This window comes from Lepisosteus platostomus, chromosome 5, assembly GCF_059453375.1.
Source record: "Lepisosteus platostomus isolate fLepPlt1 chromosome 5, fLepPlt1.hap1, whole genome shotgun sequence".
NCBI lineage: Eukaryota > Metazoa > Chordata > Actinopteri > Semionotiformes > Lepisosteidae > Lepisosteus > Lepisosteus platostomus.
Window position 1 is genome coordinate 34,959,308 of NC_142615.1, and position 13,603 is coordinate 34,972,910.

Genomic DNA, 13,603 nt, shown 5'->3' on the forward strand with positions numbered 1-13,603 from the left:
CCTTTTCTCACATTTTCTGACGACTATTCTAAAGGGGCACCCTGTCAACTGCTAATACTTTTAGAAAATCTGTCTGCGTTTGATTATTGTCATTTTATTTTTTAAAAAAGTTCAATATTGATCATAACTAAAGAAAATAATGATCACGAACAAAAAAAAAGGGCTGAAGATGCAAGTCGCTCTTGAATCAGAGCTGGGTGACACGGGCTTCTGTTCTGATATGGTTGTACGAGAAGCAGGAGGAATCGCTTCACTCGTATGGAGGATGAACTGAATCAGCAGCGAGACATGTCAATCAGGCAGGAGTTGAACCTACAATCTCCTGATGAAAAAGCGTTTATTATTAAGCTACTGGCCCTGGTCTTATGACTTAACTTCACCATAGTGAACTCAGCGTCACTACTAGTAATACATCACCTCCAGTCCAAAATTTCTAAGCAAAAAAAAAAATATATATAATTATACGTATATATAATATATTTAAAAAAGACAAAGGGTTTGTGTGTCGCGCTAAAATTCCGCTTCATTTTGAATGCAAATAAAAACCATTTTCTTCCAAGAAATCATTTTTTTTCCCATCCTTCATACTATACATCTCTCTTGTAGTAGTAAAGCATTTTGATTTAAACCAAACAATACATTAAAGGTTTCATCTATACACTTATACTTACGCTGCAGTGCACCGGAGCCTGATACACGATACCGTCCGGTTTCAGCCTCACAGACACGTCCGGACCCCGCTGAACGATAACCTAATCTGCGTAACCTCCTTGTTCACAGCTCCCTTGACTGCCCTCAACAACCATCCACACCAGGCACTTTCCCTTGCAACAGAGCTCGCTGTATCACCTGCAAGTACACAGCCACCACCACACTCATTCAAGGCCCCTCAGGACAATTCGGATCACCCAGACAGCATCTTGTACCTCCAGCAACCTTATTTACTGTATCTCTTGCAGTAAATGCCCAGCCATCTACATTGGAGAAACAGGAAGGAGACTCGGAGACCGCTTCAGAGAACACGTCAGGGCTGTTAAGATTAAAGATCTCTCCAAGCCCATTGTTTCTCATTTCACCTCTGACGGCCACAACCACTCTAATCTCTCCGTCTGTGTTCTCAAAGATGGTTTTCCGAACTCATACATCAGAAAGACCACTGAAACTAAAATTATTCTGCAGCTAGGATCACACATTCTCCCTTCCCTTAACGACAGACTACTGTTCTTTTAAATTTTCTCCATTCATTGGAAGTTTCATTTCACACCTCTCTGCACCCATTCTGACTTCACACCTCTTGACTGGCCTCTCTTTCTGTCCCCTGCTCCCGCCTCTCACTCCTCCTCCCTCCCAACCTTTGTTCTCCCGCTACTTTACCTTTGCCTACTGCCCTGTCTCTCTCACACCTGAAGAAGGTTCCACGGCCGAAACGTTGTGTTCTCTTTCTTCTTTTTTTCAGCATGGAATAAACCTATAACTTGTTCCTATTTTAATCAAAATAATATTAAGACCTGTATGTATTCAAATAGTATTATCATTATTTATACTTACGCATCAAAAGACGATTGCTGTGAAAAACATGACAGTATTTAACCTAAATGGCAAACAACAAATATCAGCAATGCATTGTGGTATATAACCAGAAAAGATGCTGTGTTAGATATGTTTTCAATTTCAATTATATATGCATTTATTAATGTTGTCAATATTATTACGGTTGCAATTTAACCATGGTGAGAATCCCTGCCTGTCATACAGGATATTGGGGTTTGATTCTTGACAGGGAGCTAAGGAGCTTTTTCTATGACCTGTTTACAATTTAAACTGTAGTGTGAGATACCTTTCTTCTACAGAAATCTATTTTTTTAAAAAGGAGATGAATTAGTTATAATAACACAAAACATCAAAGTGAAGTTGCTTTTCAGCAACTCCTTGGCTACATGGGAATTTAGTTTTTTTGACAGCAGGGTCATTTGCAAAATTAAACAAGGAATTGATTCACTCCTGTGGAATACTGTATAAAATGGAAGACAGGTTTGATATGGAAACAACTACACACATTTTAGTTTTTTTTCCAATTGTACTCCCATCAAAGTGACATAAGAAAAGTCATTGTCAGAAGTGGGATATGAAAACAAGCCACCAGGGGAGACCGATGTAATAACGTCACCAGAAATATATTGAAAACAAATGGGCTGTCACTAAGGAAATTCATAGAGAAATACAGGTCCCACCATAAAACACCATAAGGAGTGCAAAACATGTTAAGTTATTTCTGTACTTCATCAGTGTCGGTAAAAGAGGGACTCAAGGACACAAAGACTCTAGTTTGGGATTCAGGCTGAGAAAGGGAAGTGTGACTTTGGACACAGGGCATTGCAGAGAGGAACAAATGGCGCAACGAAACAAAATGCCAAAACCCCAGATTGAACCAGGGACCTTTAGAGCATCAGTCTAAGGCTTTCTCAGCTGAGCTATTTCAACCTCTGTGTACGATCCAACCTCTGCTGTCTGCAGTAGCCTCCCAAAGTTCCAGCATGAGTGCACGAAGAGGAGTGGTAGAGTGTTACTGCAACGTCATTCAGAAGGGGACTGATCCAGCTCAGCTCTCTGAGGTTTGGTAGATACATCTTCTTCATGAGTAATGTAGGATCAACTTCTTCAGGCTGGAGGAAGGGCTTGCATTTCGGCAGTAGTAACTGACTGAGTAGTGACTTCTAGGACCTGGTCTTATCAGGTTGCTTTGCCACGTTTGTCAGTTCTGCTGAAAAGACCTGTCTCTAGGAAATTTAGGAAGCAGAAGAATGACTATCTGAAAGGTGACATGATCTGCTGGCTGTTTGATGTGATCATGAATAACACAGGAAATTCGAATTCTTGCAATAAGACAAAACAAGATCCATAAAACACTGGCAGAAGTGCAAAATGTGAGAAGATAAAAAGACACCTGTTTCTACCTGCTTTCAAACAGGGGATCTTGCGCATGTGTGATGAACGTGATAATCACAATATTACAGAAATGACAGCAGCATTGAACATGGCGAGACGTGAAAGATTGTTAATTCCCTTCAAATACTCACAGTGTGTTTATTCTGCTGTATTAATTTACTGTGCTCATCAGGCAGTTACAAACCTGTTATCTACACACTGCTCCCAGAGCTGGATAGGTGACTCCACATTCTACAGCTCTCTAGCAAAAGAGGAAGTCAGACTATAGAAATGGAGAAAATCTCCTCTTCAGAATGTGGAAATATGTTCCTGAGAGAAGTCCTTTCTCGAAGTTCAACACTCTCTGCAAGTCACCCATTCCCACCTTGCGCAGTGTAGTGGTTATCACATTCTCTTAACACACCAAAGGGTTTCAGTTTGAAAGCGGGCGAAAACAAGTGATCGCTTTTCGCACATTTGTCACTGCTGAGGTTGCTTTATGGGTCTATTTTCTATACTGTGCTGATCAATTGGAAATCAAATGGCATAAAAGACCCGTTCCCACACCTAAGGTCAAATATTAGGAATCAAAACTGCTTGAGTGTATGGAAGCACACAGCTTTATTAAGACTTCCAAGTGCAAGATCTTTTTATTCCTAAAAGACCCTATTTATGTTGTATGAGAAATATTAATATTAATACAGAATCTTTTTTCACCAAATAAATGGGCTTCCTGACTTCAGAAAGCCTTCTAAACAAATACTAAAAGAGCACAAATTCCATTTCCAATGGAAAAATGAAAACACATACCCTACCAAACCTTGAGTACAGGCCATTCAGGGTGATAATACACAACCATTTATAATTCAACAAATAAAAGTTGTCAACTGGTAATCACAGCTACTCATAAAAAAACTGAAGTGGCAATACACAGTAGGTGACTCTTGAGTGCAAGTTAAATCCATGCAAGAAGGGGGTTTAGTGTTACATTTCCTAATCAGATATGCAAAAGAGAGATCTGGCCCAGCCAATCTCAAAGCTCCCTTGGTCTGGAATGGAGCTGCTCCCCTCTTCTAGTTATTCACACTGGTGTTAGGTTACATATTAGCACACTTCATCTAATTCAGTTGTTTCAGAAAAAAAAGTAAACAAATAAACTGGATTTATTTGTTGGAGCTTCACCAATCTGTTTTTCCACCAAATAAATTGGCTTTCTGACTTCAGAGAAACCTTCCATTTATTTTTTAAGAACTATTTTAATTTCACAAACAAATACAAAGAATCACAAAATCGGAAACTTTAATAAATATACCCAAAAACAATATATATGAAACCATCTCTTTATGTTATAGCACTCTAATAATGGACAGGGCCAGGCTACCTGCTCCCTTGACTGGAACCTCAATGCCTTTGAACACCCCCGTGTTCCTCAACCTCCTGTTTTTATTCCGTCAGCACCTCTGAACTCAGTTCCATGAAGGACTATAGAATACTGGCTTAGCCAGGTGCGAATGTCCTCCATCTTTGCAAACTCTGAGAACAAAACAACATGCACAGTTGAATATGGATCTTCCCATGGGCCTGAACTATCATTCTTTTTGACTTCAACAACTCCACACATTGTTCAAAGCGAGGGGAGGTAGCAGTAACAACTTCAAACGTTTTCTCCACATTCTACAGATCTCTAGAAATAGAGGAGATCAGGCTGCAAAAGTGGGGGAATGGAAAAAATCTCCTCTCCAGAATGTGGAAATATTTTCCTGGATTGAGTCCTTTTCTCTGCAAGTCACTCCTCCCCACCTTGTGCAGTGTAGTGATTGTCACGTTCTCTTAACACACCGAAGGGTTTCAGTTCGAAAGCAGGAGGAAACAAGCTATCTCTTTTATCAAAAGTTTAGCTCTCCCGACAGTGCATAACAGGGCTCTTTTCTACAGATGCAGCCATTCAAAGTGCGCGGTAAAGACACCGCAGTACAGATACCGCAGGTAAGATGACACGCGATACCGCGGTGCGTGATTGGTTGACCGACAGGGGCACTCGTGGTCCGTTGGTCTGTCGTAGAAAGACTTACTGTACTGTAAACGTCTTTACTGTGCCCGTTGTAGATATTGAATTTTACCACTGAAGGGAAATCTTAGTAGCTGAGCATAAAAAGAATAGGAGCATACTGTAACGCGTGTGAAGGCCATAAACGATATTAATTTTGGAACGTAAACATACAGTATATGGCTGGTCTTGGTACTTTAAAGAAAAAAATACGCACCAGTATTCCATTTCTCCCTAAACATTGTAAGCTTCGAAGTCTTTAACTAACGTGATACCGGAGTCAACAAGCATACTTTTAGAATTTGATTAAAAGGGAATATAATATGGAATCGCGTATCTCAATAATTTAATAACGGTGTGATTATATCCGTGTACTGCGGCAGAGCTATGTAGGGCTGTTTCGCCTGCCTGATCATGTGAGCTCTCTTGTAGCCTACTGGTCTAGGTGCGTGACCACCAGCTGGTAGGTTGGGTGTTCGAATCCAGCTGGTACTGGACTTTTCATCTTTATTTATTTATTTTTTAATCGCGTAACATAAACATATTACCGTATGCAAACTGTACTGTATACAGTATGTATATGTATATTTAATGTCTTAACTGTGCCCGTTTAATTGAATTTAAAAAACATATTTAACACGAACATTAAGCTGCTTACATCTTCCGCCTGAGAACAGTCACCCGTTGCTACCCAACGCAGAATGGTGATTGGCTGACACCATCTGACACCCCTCTGATTGGAGAAAAAAGACGTGCTGGTGTGCTATACCAGGAAGAGGATTCTTTCCATTCAAAACGTGTATTTTAAAAGTTTAAGAAGTAAAAACCTTACAGCGTACACAGATTTCTAAACTGATCAGGATCGTTATCTTTGTCTCATGCATAATAATGTTCACCGCTCTGTCCAGCAAATTAATAATAAACTTTATTTTATATAGCTTTTTAAACGAATAAGTAATTAGATTGCTCATAAACCTAATCACTTGCTTTTTCTTTTTATTTAGGCTCAGATTTCAACTATAGATCGTATTATTAATAACCATAATAACAACCAACCAACAAAAACAACCATATAAACATAATACCAACCAAAAACATAGATAACAACCACAATACAAAATCAAATAATCAAACCATTTTACACTCGCAAAGTCATCCAATTATCATAATCCCGCCCCTTATGCAAAACCAAACCTTCCTCCCATCCCAGTTTATCCTGTTTATCATAAACAAAATCCACCTCAATTTTCAACATAAAGCATTACACAAAATCAATACCTCAACACTCCATACTCAACAACGATAATTCACAAACAGCCAGAACATGTAACTACACATTCCCAAACATACCTACTTTCCATAGCCCCGCCCCTTATGCAAAACCAACATCCCTCCCCTGTTCTCTCTCTCCCCTGGCGGTTGTAATTGTTTTTATTTTCAAATAAATTTTAGCAAAGTCATGTATTTTAAAAATCTTAAGATTTTTCTATTTATGTCTTTATTTAGTGGTTTCATTAGTGACAAAGGCTAAACTTTCTTGGAAAAATGTCTTTTATGTAAACCATGTTTGCTATTAATTCATTCAGGGCTAAAATATGTTCATTGTCTTCTAATGAAAGAAGGGTTCCTTTCGCCGTAGTCGAGAGCCTAGCCTTTAACTAGTAAGTACTGTATTTACTGGGTTTTTGAGGGGGGGGGGGGGTGTCTTTCGCTGGAAATCTCGCCTCCTACTTTGAAAATACCCGTGAAACCGGTTCAATTCGTCACAGCCAGCACTCCTGCAGAGAGTTGGGTTGTACTTGCAGTGTATACAGTACACGCGTTATGCTCTTCGTTAATGTCTGTGAAGTTTTATTTAATCTCTGAGCCATACTGATTCTTCTGGAAGCACACCAGTATTCCACTTTCTCCCTAAACATTTTTAGGATCAGAGTCTTACATGTGGTTATTTCGAAAACGTTTGTACGTGCTCCTTCTTACCATGTTACTGTTTACCGTTACTGACCATATTAAGTTTAAGTGCCTGTGGGCACTTTTCCTGTCCGTGGGGGGTGGACCGTCTTTCATTAGAAGGTTAGTCTGTTCTACTCTGAGAATGTAGGGGGGTGGGTGGGAAGTGCCCGCGGTCATTTAATTAGTATTAAAATCTTAGTTATCTTTCTAGTTCACAGGTTTGCATGCATAATTTAATTTTGAAAGCCACTGAGACATCAGGTACTACTGTTGTATTTATGAAAAAGAAACAAAACAAAAAACATACTAACAACTGTGCCATCCTACTCCTTAGTTAATACATTTTATTATTCATAAACAGTTAACATTGTTAGCAAAATATTTTGAATTATATTTAACCCTATTTTTTCTTTAGTTTTGTATTTAACTTATTATATGATAGTCAGACTTAATGTATATTAATGTATATTTGAACAATGAAAATATATTTTTACAAGATTTTACATTAAGCACTTAAAATTAATATGGTTAATAATAGTAAACTGTAACATGCTGTAACAAGATCGGTTAAACTTCGAAGAAAATCCTTTCAGAGAAAATGTTTCAGGTGTGAAGAACAAACCTGTTCCCACACACCCTGCCCCCACTACCATTAGAATATACACAAACATTTTAGCGTTTCATTCTGAGCAGAAGACCCTCACACCTGAAGAGTGCTGGCTGTGACGAATTAAACCGGTTTTACAGGTTTCAATCACAGATTGGGACTCAGTAAAGTAACACACAGCGCCAGTGGATTTGATAATACTGTACCTAACCAAAATCCGCAATATGGAAACAGAACCTGTGTAATTGTTGATAGATGATGTACTCGTAACATTTTTTCAAGACGAACTACAACATTTAAAAAATGACTTGTATGTACTTGATATCTCTAATCAATCCACGGGTCCCAGCACAAAACGAAAGTAAAACGCATACCGTTTCGCGCTTCTTATTAGTTGCTCAAAAGTAATTTGACCGTATGAAATGCATAATATAAACCTAGAAACATATACGTGAGCAGTACTTAAGCACTGTAGTATCGGTGTTAAGACATACCTCTCAAATACTGTAAATCAAGTTAAAAATATCTCAAGAACGATTCTGGTCGTAATGAAACCATGTTTCGTGTATGTTTTCTTTTTCATCTTGAAATAACTCATTTCTAAATACCTTTTTCACTGTTAACATCTTGTAGCAACTTTGCGACAAAATATACACTCTGACAGTTCATCCTGCTACCAACATTAAATAAAACAAATCTTAAGATTTCTATATTTATGTCTTTATTTAGTGGTTTCATTCGAAGCTTACAATGTTTAGGGAGAAATGGAATACTGGTGCGTATTTTTTTCTTTAAAGTACCGAGACCAGCCATATACTGTATGTTTATGTTAAGATTTCCCTTCAGTGGTAAAATTAGATATGAATATTCAATACTTAAACGGGCACAGTTAAGACATTAAATATACATATACATATTGTATACAGTACAGTTTGCATACGGTAATATGTTTATGTTACGCGATTAAAAAATAAATAAATAAAACTGGAAGGTCCAGCACCACCATTATGTTTATATGGTTGTTTTTGTTGGTTGGATGTTATTATGGTTATTAATAATACGATCTATAGTTGAAATCTGAGCCTAAATAAAAAGAAAAAGCAAGTGATTAGGTTTATGAGCAATCTAATTTCTTATTCGTTTAAAACGCTATATAAAATAAAGTTTATTATTAATTTGCTGGACAGAGCGGTGAACATTATTATGCATAAGACAAAGATAACGATCCTGATCAGTTTAGAAATCTGTGTACGCTGTAAGGTTTTTACTTCTTAAACTTTTAAAATACACGTTTTGAATGGAAAGAAATCCTCTTCCTGGTATAGCACACCAGCACGTCTTTTTTCTCCAATCAGAGGGGTGTCAGATGGTGTCAGCCAATCACCATTCTGCGTTGGGTAGCAACGGGTGACTGTTCTCAGGCGGAAGATGTAAGCAGCTTAATGTTCGTGTTAAATATGTTTTTTAAATTCAATTAAACGGGCACAGTTAAGACATTAAATATACATATACATACTGTATACAGTACAGTTTGCATACGGTAATATGTTTATGTTACGCGATTAAAAAATAAATAAATAAAGATGAAAAGTCCAGTACCAGCTGGATTCGAACACCCAACCTACCAGCTGGTGGTCACACACCTAGACCAGTAGGCTACAAGAGAGCTCACATGATCAGGCAGGCGAAACAGCCCTACATAGCTCTGCCGCAGTACACGGATATAATCATACCGTTATTAAATTATTGAGATATGCGATTCCATATTATATTCCCTTTTAATCAAATTCTAAAAGTATGCTTGTTGACTCCGGTTTCACGTTAGTTAAAGACTTCGAAGCTTACAATGTTTAGGGAGAAATGGAATACCGGTGTGTATTTTTCCTTGTGATATTTTAAGCTCTAGTTGAATGATAGGTGTCGCATTTTAAATCATTTTCGTAGCTAGAAATTATGAAACGCCCTGTTAAAAGCAAGGAAGTTTTTATGCCCCGTTGAAGTAAAACAAAATGCCTGACAAAGTATGGCTTGGACAGATTCCAAGTGCTTGTACAAATGTGCTAAAGAAATTATACTTTGAGTATACAGCTTGTCCAAAGTCATCCATTATTAATACTATTAGTAATATCTTCAGTAAAGGCTTTGATGCATAAATATTTCTGATAAAGGTAGGTTGTGTACTTCTGTCCAACTGAGCAATCTTGCTTTCATAATATATACCAACATTTTAATGACTGATGATTAACATGCTGTAATACACAGTTCCAAATTAAAGGCTCAAATGCTGTACATGAGAGGTTAAGCTCCCCCTGGCGGTTTTACAAGGCGACGCCGGATAGTTAGTCACGTGACACACGTGACACACGTGATACTGCGTGATACTGTGACACGCCCACCGGGGTATGCCGCGAAATACCTCACCCATTTTGAATGGCTGCATCTGTACACTGAGATGCTTATTTGGAAAACATAAGGGAAGAGAAAAGTTTACAAACAATGTGTAATTTCTGTCTTTATAGCGCACTTGTTACATAGCTAGCTGGCACTCAGAGTACTGCAAGATCTATTTACTGAGAATTAGTTGAAGTATAACGTCAGGACTATAACCCCAGCTTTCAGGGGGACTGCAACCTTAACACAGAGCCTTAGACCACTCAGAAAAGGTTTGTTGGCTTTTATAAGTAATTACATGTGTGAAATCTATGTCTCTCAGGCCTGTGAGACTACATCACAGAAGTGCAAACTTGGAGGATGGGCTTAGTAGATAGGGCAACAATTGCGACACGCGCCAAGCCTCTTATGTCCACTGCACATGCAGACTTTGAAAGGGGTCTCAGATTTTATGGGTACTCAATTCTATACGACACTGGCAAGACAGAGTAAAGGAGCAGACCCTTTAAGAGACAAAAACAACACATTGTTTCAGCCAATGTTAATTAAAAGGGCAGCACAGCGTTGGAACTTCCGTCACGGATGTTATAAGGGCATGCCGTGGAATGGCCAGGAGAGCAAAATAGGCCCTATGTGTAGTGGCAAAACGGGTGTTAGCCCGTTTAGGAGGTCAGATGATGTCAGGTAGAAACTTAAGCCCTCAGGCCGCGGAGGAGATGGCCTGGTGCTAGGCAGGTCTGAAGACATATGAACCCTCAATACTGAATGAGGAGGAAAGGGTGACCCGGAAATATATAGCCCCAGACAAAGACAAACCAGAAGGATAAGCAAAGCACAGGGAAACTAGGACAGGACAGAGTGGGAGCGCCCTCTAGCTGTAGAGGGTGTGACAACTATTAGTTTTGAGTGATTGAAATCCATTTTCAATGGTGTTTTTCCTGCTCATAACATTACCAGTGAGAAAGAGGATTGTGAAACCCCCATTGCTTAAACAGCGAGTGCGTTGGTGGTTATAGTAAGAAGTTTCCATAAAATGAAGCATTATATTTTTGTAATATGTTTAGTGCCTATAAAAACTATTCACCCCCCTTGGCCTTTTCACATTTTATTGTGTTACAGTATGGAACCATGATGTATTTAACTGAGAATTGTTGCCACTCATCAACACAAAGTGCTCTATAATATCAAAGTGAAAAAATTCCAGACATTTTACTAAGTCATCAAAATAAAAAACACTAACCCTAACACTCAATACCCAGTTTATAAGGTGAAAAATTATGCTTGAAGCACAGCAAAGTTCTAAAACCAGCATTTGAAAAGCACCCAGAAACATAAAATGTCCATTTCTCAAAAGTAAAATTTTTAGCTTTGAAAAATTATTATCCATGTTTTCATTTTTTCTTTTTTTACATAACATGCTTTCGAGAAATAAACTGCCTATTACAATGAAGGCAGCATTAGCAAATGTGCATCTAGCTTTGTTAAATAAAATCAGGACGTTTACCTATCTCAAATTGATCACTTTTTGCAGGCACACTACGGAAACCCGCGGATGTGAGCTGGGAGAATTGACTCTTACAAAGAGTGTTGACCTAAGAGAAAAGGACTCCTCCTCTCAGTAATACATTTCCACATGTTGAAGAGTCGATTTTCCCCATTGCTTTCCCATATTTTTCGGTGTGGTTATTGATCACTGCCAGTTATCTGCCAAGTCACAGTGAAACTGTTACAGTGAAAAGATTAATAATATTTATTTTATTGGAATACATGTGTAATGTCTCATTCTTACAAGCAATTTTCAAGGAAACACTAGTGTAAATTATAGTGTAAATAGACAGGAGCTATTATAATGTTAAATACTAGTTGTGATAGGTGAAGCTGCATCCAAGTGCTTGGTATGAATAGGTTATCTACGGAGTCTTTGACTTATCTACTCAGATGAGGAGCTAGATCAGTCCTTTTTTTCTCAATCTGAGTCACCATCAAGATGTAACATGGTCAAAGATGAACAGGAAACTTAATTAATGAGAACACCTGTATCACCCAAAATTGAATTCATAACCCTGAGATTAAGAATTCCATGTTCTACTGACTGAGCCAATCAGGCACTGGTTAAAGTGCCAATCTAGTCCCTGCTGACGTCAATTTGAAAAGGTAAACTTGCTGGCTTTTAATCCTGTTTGGACCAGAGTCTAGTGAAGCACATTGTGTTCTTCATTGATTACTTAAAGCAGAGCAAATGTCAGTGTAGCGGCGAGGGTTATTAATAAGAAAGAATTAAGTGTTCTGAGCTTTCCCAAATGGTCCCATCTCTGTTCATCTCTGTGGTGCAGCCACAGAGAAACTATTCATGCAGGCTGATTTAAGGTTTCCTTTGATAAGGGACAGCTCCCAAAGGGGGATGCACTTAGCTAAGCCTGGCTATCATGATCAATGGTCATCCATTGGCGCCTATCTGTCTAGGGAGTGCCAGATGGACATCTGGACTACATTCCTAAGTGTCAGGAGTAAGTGACTCATATCTCACCTTGATCAACCAATCAGGGACTGGTAGGGCCAAGTAACCCACGTGGGACTCTGATGCCCATGGAACTTTCAGCCAATCAACGAGCTGAAGTTCCTCCAGGTAAAAACAGGCAACACAGAGAGCCTGAGAAGATTCAGTGGAGAATTCTGTGGACTTTTCTAAAGGGAATTCAAAGGAGAATTCCAGGGCAGGACGGCCCAGGAGCAGAAGGCTCCCAAGGGCAGGACATTCTCGGAGAGCGCCTCCTGACCATCCTGAGACTCAGCCCGGACAACCATGGAACGGCCAGTGTGTCCGAATGCCAGAACTTTCCTTTGTTCTAAGAGTCTAGAGCGGAGGTTGCCAGAGAGTAAGCAGAGGATCCACCCGAGGTTAGCACCAGCAGCAAGCCTCATGAACAGGTCAGAACTGTGGACAGCTGAATCACTATCCAGAACTAGCTCTTCATCAGGAACGAACCGGTCCTCTTCCTGACTTGCTGGGACCCACAGTCATCTTTTCTCCTGTGCACAAACTTTGCTAGTTAAAGCCAACACTAACTAGCCGGTCAGTGAGCATCAGCAGCGCACCGTCGCAAACTGCACAGCACAGCCTGGCACCTAGGCAGAGAACAGGATTGGACAGCAACAAGCCTGCAACTGTTTCTTTGTGCCCGCAGGAGATCTGAATCCCCAGAGATTGGATGAGTATTCAACTTCAACGCATTACAGCTCGAGAATTCAATTGTTATCCCAACCAGTTGATATCAATTTAATTCCTAAGAGTTATGTTCTTGTTTTGAGTATCTAATGTAGAAGTTGTAACCAAGTTCACTTACGAAACGGTCTAAATGAATGATATACTGAACGTATGTCCTCTTGATATATGTAACTCTTTGTAACTGATTGAATATATATCTTTTGTATTCTGATAACCCTCTCGATAAGATCTGTTAGGTTTATATGCATATTCTATGTATTAATAAATGTATCCTTGTGTATTAGTACCTGTGTGTGTGCGTTGTTTGAGTTATGTCGCATGGTTGGATTCTAAAGCCATCAAAAGAATCAATTTTGTGATTTACTGCTACAATTAATAATTGTCCCAGTAAATGCCCAAACCCTACAGAACTGGTGCCTTCAGAGAGCACACTACAGCAGTAATCACAGAAATT

The 13,603-nt window shown here is 39.0% G+C and overlaps 1 non-coding gene across 1 annotated transcript; it reads right to left on the reverse strand.

Annotated features, from left to right (window-relative positions):
- Positions 1 to 3,649: 3,649 nt before the first annotated feature.
- On the reverse strand, positions 3,650 to 3,707 carry LOC148665823 (U7 small nuclear RNA). The gene has a single exon (XR_015939004.1). It is a non-coding gene; the product is annotated as a U7 small nuclear RNA (small nuclear RNA).
- Positions 3,708 to 13,603: the final 9,896 nt, after the last annotated feature.